Source organism: Ooceraea biroi, chromosome 13, assembly GCF_003672135.1.
Source record: "Ooceraea biroi isolate clonal line C1 chromosome 13, Obir_v5.4, whole genome shotgun sequence".
Lineage (NCBI taxonomy): Eukaryota > Metazoa > Arthropoda > Insecta > Hymenoptera > Formicidae > Ooceraea > Ooceraea biroi.
In genome coordinates, this window is record NC_039518.1 from 6343591 (window position 1) to 6354057 (window position 10467).

Genomic DNA, 10467 nt, shown 5'->3' on the forward strand with positions numbered 1-10467 from the left:
CTGGAAAGATAGTCGAGACTGACAGGTCGTATAGAGGATCGGAATGAAAACAAGTTGATCACAACAGTAGGAGTATTGGCCGTACAGCCTAAGACCTAGGCGTGTGAACCAGGGATCCCGGAGAGTTCGAGTTCAAATCTAAGGCAGTCTCCTAGTTATTTTTCGCCTCTTACAATTCAGAAGTGGGATAAAATCCGCTACCCCTCGGAGAGGAGGGAGTTGAGAAGCAGCTGGCCGGTAGTGAAGCCTGAACATGGAGGGGGAAGGACTCAGAGGAGTGAACCAACATGGAGTTGGGAAGGACTCAGAGGAGTGAACCAACATGGAGGTTGGGAGGGACTCAGAAGTGAACCAAAAATGGATGTTGGGAGGGACTCAGAAGAGTGAACCAAAAATGGAGGTTGGGAGGGACTCAAGTGGAGTGAACCGACGATTTGGAGACATTCGGGGACGAATGTAATGTCAGGCTGGCCGAGCTGTAAGATCTGGAAAGATAGTCGAGACTGACAGGTCGTATAGAGGATCGGAATGAAAACAAGTTGATCACAACAGTAGGAGTATTGGCCGTACAGCCTAAGACCTAGGCGTGTGAACCAGGGATCCCGGAGAGTTCGAGTTCAAATCTAAGGCAGTCTCCTAGTTATTTTTCGCCTCTTACAATTCAGAAGTGGGATAAAATCCGCTACCCTCGAAGACAGTTGAGATTCATCCGCTACCCTCGGAGAGGAGGGAGTTGAGAAGCAGCTGGCCGGTAGTGAAGCCTGAACATGGAGGTCGGGACGGACTCAGAGGAGTGAACCAACATGGAGATTGGGAAGGACTCAGAGGAGTGAACCAACATGGAGGTTGGGAGGGACTCAGAAGAGTGAACCAAAAATGGAGGTTGGGAGGGACTCAAGTGGAGTGAACCGACGATTTGGAGACATTCGGGGACGAATGTAATGTCAGGCTGGCCGAGCTGTAAGATCTGGAAAGATAGTCGAGACTGACAGGTCGTATAGAGGATCGGAATGAAAACAAGTTGATCACAACAGTAGGAGTATTGGCCGTACAGCCTAAGACCTAGGCGTGTGAACCAGGGATCCCGGAGAGTTCGAGTTCAAATCTAAGGCAGTCTCCTAGTTATTTTTCGCCTCTTACAATTCAGAAGTGGGATAAAATCCGCTACCCCTCGAAGACAGTTGAGATTCATCCGCTACCCTCGGAGAGGAGGGAGTTGAGAAGCAGCTGGCCGGTAGTGAAGCCTGAACATGGAGGTCGGGACGGACTCAGAGGAGTGAACCAACATGGAGATTGGGAAGGACTCAGAGGAGTGAACCAACATGGAGGTTGGGAGGGACTCAGAAGAGTGAACCAAAAATGGATGTTGGGAGGGACTCAGAAGAGTGAACCAAAAATGGAGGTTGGGAGGGACTCAAGTGGAGTGAACCGACGATTTGGAGACATTCGGGGACGAATGTAATGTCAGGCTGGCCGAGCTGTAAGATCTGGAAAGATAGTCGAGACTGACAGGTCGTATAGAGGATCGGAATGAAAACAAGTTGATCACAACAGTAGGAGTATTGGCCGTACAGCCTAAGACCTAGGCGTGTGAACCAGGGATCCCGGAGAGTTCGAGTTCAAATCTAAGGCAGTCTCCTAGTTATTTTTCGCCTCTTACAATTCAGAAGTGGGATAAAATTCGCTACCCCTCGAAGACAGTTGAGATTCATCCGCTACCCCTCGGAGAGGAGGGAGTTGAGAAGCAGCTGGCCGGTAGTGAAGCCTGAACATGGAGGTCGGGACGGACTCAGAGGAGTGAACCAACATGGAGGTTGGGAGGGACTCAGAGGAGTGAACCAACATGGAGGTTGGGAGGGACTCAGAAGAGTGAACCAAAAATGGATGTTGGGAGGGACTCAGAAGAATGAACCAAAAATGGAGGTTGGGAGGACTCAAGTGGAGTGAACCGACGATTTGGGGACATTCGGGGACGAATGTAATGTCAGGCTGACCGAGCTGTAAGATCTGGAAAGATAGTCGAGACTGACAGGTCGTATAGAGGATCGGAATGAAAACAAGTTGATCACGACAGTAGGAGTATTGACCGCACAGCCTAAGACCTAGGCGTGTGAACCAGGGATCCCGGAGAGTTCGAGTTCAAATCTAAGGCAGTCTCCTAGTTATTTTTCGCCTCTTACAATCCGCTCGCGCGTAAATGGCAGAGCTGGCCAACCACTCGCCAGATGCGCAATCGTGCGAGAACAAGCGTGATGAAAACACGCGAGGAGTCGTCTGAAATTTTGCGCGTACGAGCAGTACGTAAAGATGAGCAAAGCTCCGCCGGAAAATGCGTCGCGTCATCGCTCGAGACTAATCCGATCGGCGTCGATTGGATCGCGCGCTGTCGGAAGCGGACTTGCGATTTGGGTCGGAGGGACAGACGGACGGATGTCGTTACGTTCCGGCCGACGACAGGGGAGAAAGTTGCGCTAGATCGAGAAATAAAACGAGAGAAAAGACGTGACGGAGCGCGTCGCGTGAATAGTGAATAGTCGCATTCACCGCGCGGCTACCGTTTGAAACGGTAGTCGACCGCGATGTCTGATATCGACGAGCATATATACACACACACACAAAGCCATACGGAAAGAGAGGACAGACATGATTTTTCAATCGGCGTAACAATGCGCTCGCGTGTGCAGGAACGCGTTGTATAATGTTATAATTAAGCGCGCGCGGCATCAATGACGCAATCGCGTGCCCAGGTGAAAATGCGAGTTGTTACTCGCGGCGCACTTTGGGATCGCGACGATCGTCAGCCGACGAAAGGATCCTCGTATTCTCCTCGCGGAGCATCTGGGTCTGCCGATGAAAGAGGGACGAATTAATTAGAGTCGAAACGCCGCGCGAAACTTTGCGATTCGCGTGTCGAGCATGCGCGCCACGGCTGCGTCTTCAATACATCTTTAATACAGTTTTGGTCAGTCTGATTAATCAGAGCGAGACGCGCGAGATTTAATGCTTTTAACTCGTCCGACATGCTGACGCATCGCAGAACGTCTCTACACGCGCAACCGTGCGCTACCGTTGCGCGATCGTCGGATCGATTTTTCCTGATCTTTGCCTGCGGTTTTATCTTTCCGCGAAAGTGACACACGCGGCAGGAGATTAAACGTTCGAGCCGCGCGTCTGTCGGCATCGTTCGTCGATTGACGGCAGGAGCGGCTGTCCGGAAGTGTCGATTGCACTCTTTCAGAACAGGTTTCTCTCATCGAGGAGATATGTGAGCGCGAGCAAGAGTGGGACCGAGTGCCAAAGTGCGCGAGTTAAACGCGACATTTAAACGTGCGTGCCCGGCTGACGTCGGTCCCTCGGAAGTGCCAGAAGTGTGCCGTGCGGATACTTTTTTTCCCCTTTGCCGGACACGCATCGCACACGCACGCGCGCGGACAATTCAATTAGAAGCGCGAGCGTGCGTGCGCGCGCGCGCGGGCGAGATAATTACGCCGTATTCCTCTCCACGAGATGAATGAACGTGACCCGCGCGTTTTTTTCTCCCTCCCGAATCGCGACGCAGATAGCGAGGAGGAGGAGGAAGAGGAGAAGGAGGAAGAGAGAGAAAGAAAAAGGACTGAACGACTGTGTGCGTGTGTTAAGCGAGCGGATACCGCGTTAACGTGCTCGTCGCTCCGACAGGGCCACTCCAACAGTTGTGATATAAAACACCAAAGAGCGAATTCGACTCCTCGCGCGAGGTAGATCGAAGCGGCAACTGCCAATGACTGCGATTAATCCATCGAGGGATCCCTCGACAACCGGAACAGTCTGTCGGTTTGCGACAGTGCTTTGTGCACATGCCAAGTGACGTTAATCGAGCAAGCTCGGTGAGTTAGCTGATCCACCAAGGACGCGCTTAAGGGGGGAGCCTGCTTTAGAACGTTGAAAATAAGGTATAATTTTACGAATTGTTTTGGAGAAACTATACAGCGGATCATTATAAAACTTTGATGCATTTATTAGTACATGTTTAAAGATAAAAAAATTATTTTTTTATTTGAATATATCGCCTGTAGAGGTCGTCCTGGAGGCATCTTAGTGCAGCCGGCATTGTAAATTGGTGAGCATTCTCCTGCCTCCAAATTTCATCCAAACTGAAAAATTGAAATATTTTCTCGTTATTTATGAATTCCCATCGTCGATGAACCTTTAATATTCATAAAAACATTAAGTTAAACAATTACTTTTGCATGAAAAAGTTCAAAAACTTTGCCTAAAAATCGTACTTTTGTGTTCTAAGCTCCACCATTTTGGCACTTTTCAACTTTTTTCTTCTCACTTTGGTTCATCGACGATGGGAATTCATAAATAACGAGAACATATTTCAATTTTTCAGTTTAGACGAAATTCGGAGGCAGGAGAATGCTCACCAATTTGCAACGCCGGCGACGCGGCCGCACTAAGATTTCTCCAGGACGACCTCTACAAGCGATATATTCAAATAAAAAAATAATTTTTTTTATCTTTAAACATGTACTAATAAATGCATCAAAGTTTTATAATGATCCGCTGTATAGTTTCTCCAGAAACAATTCGTAAAATATACCTTATTTCCAGCGTTCTAAAGCAGGCTCCCCCCTTAATCAGAGAAACGATACTCGAGCAAAAAGAGAATACCGCGCGGTGCGTCGGAGTAATCCTCGCGCGTTCTCCAGCAGTCGTCATACGAAAGGCGACGACCAAGAATTGTTAACAGATGATGGTGATGCTCGCGGGCTTGGAGAGTTTCGAGTTTTACGCGTGGCTTTATAAGTTTATACGATGAACATCCGGTGCACACACGGTGTATCTGTCTGTGGTCTCCTTGTGATCAGCAAGGAAAGTCGTGAAAACTAGGGATCCGGTGGAAGTGCGATTTCACGAGCGGAAGAGCAAAGTCGAGCACGGACACGAAAGGAAAGAGAAAAGGAGAGAGAGAGGAGAACGAAAATCGAGAAAGGGAGAAAGAGACAGAAAGATGTCGAGGACCTCGACGTGACGCAACGGTTTTCCCTCCCCGCCGTGAGATGCGGTGAGATATGACGTGGGAGGATCATCATCGGGCGGGCAATAAGGTCGAGAGCATTTGAACTCTCGGCGGTGTCGAGGTGGACGGATTTCGTCGTCGTTCCCTGGGACCGGGACGCATCTGGGACCGATCATGGAGAGGAAGAGCGGCGGAGAGACGCGACCAAAGATCGAGATCGTGCGCGTCTCGTCCATCGAGCGGAGCAACTTCCGGCCGCTGGACGGGGTGCAGCTGCGTGCCACGTACAGCCACGTGCGAGTGGGCACTTACTGCCCGGAACCGGAAGCGCCCGCCGTCAAAGTGCAGGCAGAGAACAAGCCGCCGATCGAGCAGACGCGACGCTTCAAGAAGTGAGTATTACCTCTTCAATTGTCTGTCGCGTCAGAATTGCGCAATCGAGAATATCCTCTTATCGTCGCGCGCGATAGGGTAACTGGTTTTGCCGAGATAACGGCCGATCGATAGCGATCGATACTCCTTATCGCGCCTCTCTCGCGTATTACTCTACGTCGTAATTCATTTAACGATAGGCCGGTCGCCGGTCGCCGGGATTCCAAGATCTCCTTCTCTCTGTTTCTATTCTCTTTCTGTCCGTTTCTCCGTTTTTCTGTTTTCCTGCGCGATGCGCGAGGCAGGATCGTCGTGCCCTAAAGGATGCCTGAACTTTTCCAGAAACTTGGGACCAGTATCAAGACTGCTGAGACGTCGTCACGCGACATGCCTTGCCACCAAATCCTGTGATAACATTTATAGCGTGAATAGAAATAGTAATTCCCTGGACTGGAGGGTCGGTCAAAGCACTAACGAGCAAGGTAACTCATCAGCCATGACTCACCGAATTGCTAGCAGATGATGGCGAGAACTCTCAAGTCCCACGCAACTGCGATCGTGTCAAATCGACTCCTCCACCGGACAGAAAATTTCTTTTCAACGTCTCGACGTGTTTGAATTCTCCTAAAAGTTCCGAAGCATTGTAATTGACCACATCACCGCGGTTTTCTCTAGGAGATGCAGGTGTGACTTGGTGCGTCTTGCGATCGCGAGCTAAAGCAGACAGAATCTTGTGCCTTTTTCAAGTTTTCGTCGCTTAATCTCACGAGCTGGGGGATTTTCCAGAGTTGCAACCCCGGCAGAGCAGCAGCCTGGACTGGAGAGTGGGCAGGTCCGTCACTTTCGGCTCCAATCAGCTCCACTGGAGGGACGCGACGCAAGCGCCGAGCAGCTCTCCAGGAGTGCGCCTCTCACTTCCGATCACCTGCAAACACCGAGCACGAGGTACGCAGCTGAATCCGCGCGGCTCGCGTGCAACATAATACGCGCAATGAAAGCAAGTCGTTATGTTAAGTCCATTCGGAACTGGTCGCGGCAAACGAGCGGAAAAGCATAACGGTGAAGGCGCGAGTCGAGTGGAGATGTAGCGGGCGGCAATAACGGGGGTAGGAAAGATGTCAGGGGGAATGCCGAACGGATGAAGTCACGCACGGGGAGGTGGATGCCGGGAAAAACACGAGCGGCAATTAATTTGTTAAAAAAAAAGAGCGGATACTCGCACGAAAGACGCGAGACGCGGAAAGCAGGAGGATCTCGCACTCGCGTAAACGGCAATTAGCGAGATCCGAGGATCGCGTGGATCGTAGCTTCCGTTCGCAATGCGTGCCTACTCGATGGCACTTCGGAATTTAAGATTGAGTGAAAACCGACACGCGCAGCTGAAACGTCGATACGCTTTTTCAATTTTACGACTGCACAAAATTGATCTCGTGCGCGGAGGTGCTAGAATACGAGAGAATAAGATAGAACGTTCCATTTTCTCGTACGCGGACGCGTTTTCCTTGGTATTTTATTCCCTCGCGATGCTTCGAGGTGCAGAGAAGAAGTAGAGTGATAAAAATGTCGCTACAGATCGAAGCTCGTGTCACTATTGAGACGACTTTCCCCGCGGCTGTCCCGATCCGGTAGCAAGGGCTCGTTGCAGTCGTCGCCGACAATTTGTCCCTGGGTCCAGGTCGAGTACTCGACGGAATCGATCGACGCTGGCAAGCGAGAGGAGTCGCAGGAGTGCGACGCCAGCTTCCAGCAGGAGCTGCAGTTGAACGAGCTGCGGAAACGAATGGCCGGGATTGCCTCCACGTCCCAGGTGAATAGCAATCTGCAGATGACCATCCGCATAAGCGTCCTCCCGCATCGCTGTGTCGTCTCGCGCGATGATCGATCGTCGTCTAATTGCGAGTAACGAGTGTTTGTCGACTGGTACTTCATCAATTCGCGCGGATGGCCGATAACGATAACCGATGACGCGGATGACTATTAGGAGTGTGATTTAGTTTTGAGGGTTTTGCAACAGATGGCTGTAGTGTCAGTTTGTTCCAATGCTGTTTCCGATAACTGTTGTTTCTTACAGTCTTGACATTATCCATGACATTTAGTAGCGTTATAGCAATAGATGCAATAACAGTCGTGTTTATTGTTTATATCATCGTAAAAATGCAACTTCCGAAACAGCATTTTCGACATGCGTTGCTTTTGTTTTTTAATCCAAAGAAAACTGCGGCTGACGGTTATAGAATTCTTGTGGAAACTCATGGTGATTCTGCCCCATCAATTAAGACGCGTGAATACTGGTTTAGACGCTTTAAAAGTGGTCATACTGATGTGAAGGACAAAGAACGCTCGGGACAACCAAGAAAGCTTGAAAATGCAGATTTGCAAGCATTATTGCACGAAAATCCAACACAATCCACTTCAGAACTTGCCAGAGCATTAAATGTTGGTCGTACAACAGTTACCAAACATTTACATGAAATGGGAAAAATTCAGAAAGAAGGGAAATGGGTTCGACATGAATTATCGGAAAGTGCCATTGCGAACCGGTTGAACATTTGCACTTCGTTGATCGCCAGGCAAAAAAAGAAGAGTCTTTTGTCTCGGATTGTTACTGGGGATGAAAAGTGGATCTGTTTTGATAATCCGAAACGCAGAAAATCATGGGTGGATCCAGGCGAACCATCAACATCCACTCCGAGACGCAATATTCACGGTTGAAAAGTAATGCTCCGTATTTGGTGGGATAGTGTACTATGAGCTGTTAAATCCGCACGAGACTGTCACGGCTGATCGTTATCGACACCAATTGTACAAGTTGAAGCAAGCATTGGACCAAAAACGACCACCAATTGCGAGTAAACGACGGAAAGTGATTCTTCTTCGTGACAACGCTCGACCTCACGTTGCGTTATCAGTGAAACAAACACTATTAGAGCTTGAATGGAAGTCTTACCGCACCCCGCGTATTCTCCGGACATTGCTCCATGCGATTATTATTTGTTCCGGTCGATGCAACACGCTTTGAGGATACACACTTTGATAATTTCGAAGAAGTGCGAAAATTCGTCGACGAATGGATCGACTCAAAAGAAGAGTCATTTTATCGTGGTGGAATCCATCTCTTGCCAGAGCATTAAATGTTGATCGTACAACAGTTACCAAACATTTACATGAAATGGGAAAAATTCAGAAAGAAGGGAAATGGGTTCGACATCAATTATCGGAAAGTGCCATTGCGAACCGGTTGAACATTTGCATTTCGTTGATCGCCAGGCATAAAAAGAAGAGTTTTTTGTCTCAGATTGTTACTGGGGATGAAAAGTGGATCTATTTTGATAATCCGAAACGCGGAAAATCATGGGTGGATCCAGGCGAACCATCAACATCCACTCCGAGACGCAATATTCACGGTTCAAAAGTAATGCTCTGTATTTGGTGGGATAGTGTACTATGAGCTGTTAAATCCGCACGAGACTGTCACGGCTGATCGTTATCGACACCAATTGTACAAGTTGAAGCAAGCATTGGACCAAAAACGACCACCAATTGCGAGTAAACGACGGAAAGTGATTCTTCTTCGTGACAACGCTCGACCTCACGTTGCGTTATCAGTGAAACAAACGCTATTAGAGCTTGAATGGGAAGTCTTACCGCACGCACCCCGCGTATTCTCCGGACATTGCTTCATGCGATTATTATTTGTTCCGGTCGATGCAACACGCTTTGGAGGATACACACTTTGATAATTTCGAAGAAGTGCGAAAATTCGTCGACGAATGGATTGACCCAAAAGAAGAGTCATTTTATCGTGGTGGAATCTATCTCTTGCCAGAGCATTAAATGTTGATCGTACAACAGTTACGAAACATTTACATGAAATGGGAAAAATTCAGAAAGAAGGGAAATGGGTTCGACATCAATTATCGGAAAGTGCCATTTGAACATTTGCATTTCGTTGATCGCCAGGCAAAAGAGAAGAGTCTTTTGTCTCGGATTGTTACTGGGGATGAAAAGTGGATCTATTTTGATAAACCGAATCGCGGAAAATCATGGGTGGATCCAGGCGAACCATCAACATCCACTCCGAGACGCAATATTCACGGTTCAAAAGTAATGCTCTGTATTTGGTGGGATAGTGTACTATGAGCTGTTAAATCCGCACGAGACTGTCACGGCTGATCGTTATCGACACCAATTGTACAAGTTGAAGCAAGCAGTGGACGAAAAACGACCACCAATTGCGAGTAAACGACGGAAAGTGATTCTTCTTCGTGACAACGCTCGACCTCACGTTGCGTTATCAGTGAAACAAACACTATTAGAGCTTGAATGGCAAGTCTTACCGCACGCACCCCGCATATTCTCCGGACATTGCTCCATGCGATTATTATTTATTCCGGTCGATGCAACACGCTTTAGAGGATACACACTTTGATAATTTCGAAGAAGTGCGAAAATTCGTCGACGAATGGATCGACTCAAAAGAAGAGTCAATTTATCATCGTGGAATCCATCTCTTGCCAGAGCATTAAATGTTGATCGTACAACAGTTACCAAACATTTACATGAAATGGGAAAAATTCAGAAAGAAGGGAAATGGGTTCGACATCAATTATCGGAAAGTGCCATTGCGAAACGGTTGAACATTTGCATTTCGTTGATCGCCCGGCAAAAGAGAAGAGTCTTTTGTCTCGGATTGTTACTGGGGATGAAAAGTGGATCTATTTTGATAATCCGAAACGCGGAAAATCATAGGTGGATCCAGGGCGAACCATCAACATCCACTCCGAGACGCAATATTCACGGTTCAAAAGTAATGCTCTGTATTTGGTGGGATAGTGTACTATGAGCTGTTAAATCCGCACGAGACTGTCACGGCTGATCGTTATCGACACCAATTGTACAAGTTGAAGCAAGCAGTGGACGAAAAACGACCACCAATTGCGAGTAAACGACGGAAAGTAATTCTTCTTCGTGACAACGCTCGACCTCACGTTGCGTTATCAGTGAAACAAACACTATTAGAGCTTGAATGGAAAGTCTTACCGCACGCACCCCGCGTATTCTCCGGACATTGCTCCATGCGATTATTATTT

General features: G+C 48.3%; 1 pseudogene; it reads left to right on the forward strand.

Annotated features, from left to right (window-relative positions):
• Positions 1-2091: 2091 nt before the first annotated feature.
• On the forward strand, positions 2092-7412 carry LOC113563246 (annotated as a pseudogene).
• The last annotated feature ends 3055 nt before the right edge of the window (positions 7413-10467 follow it).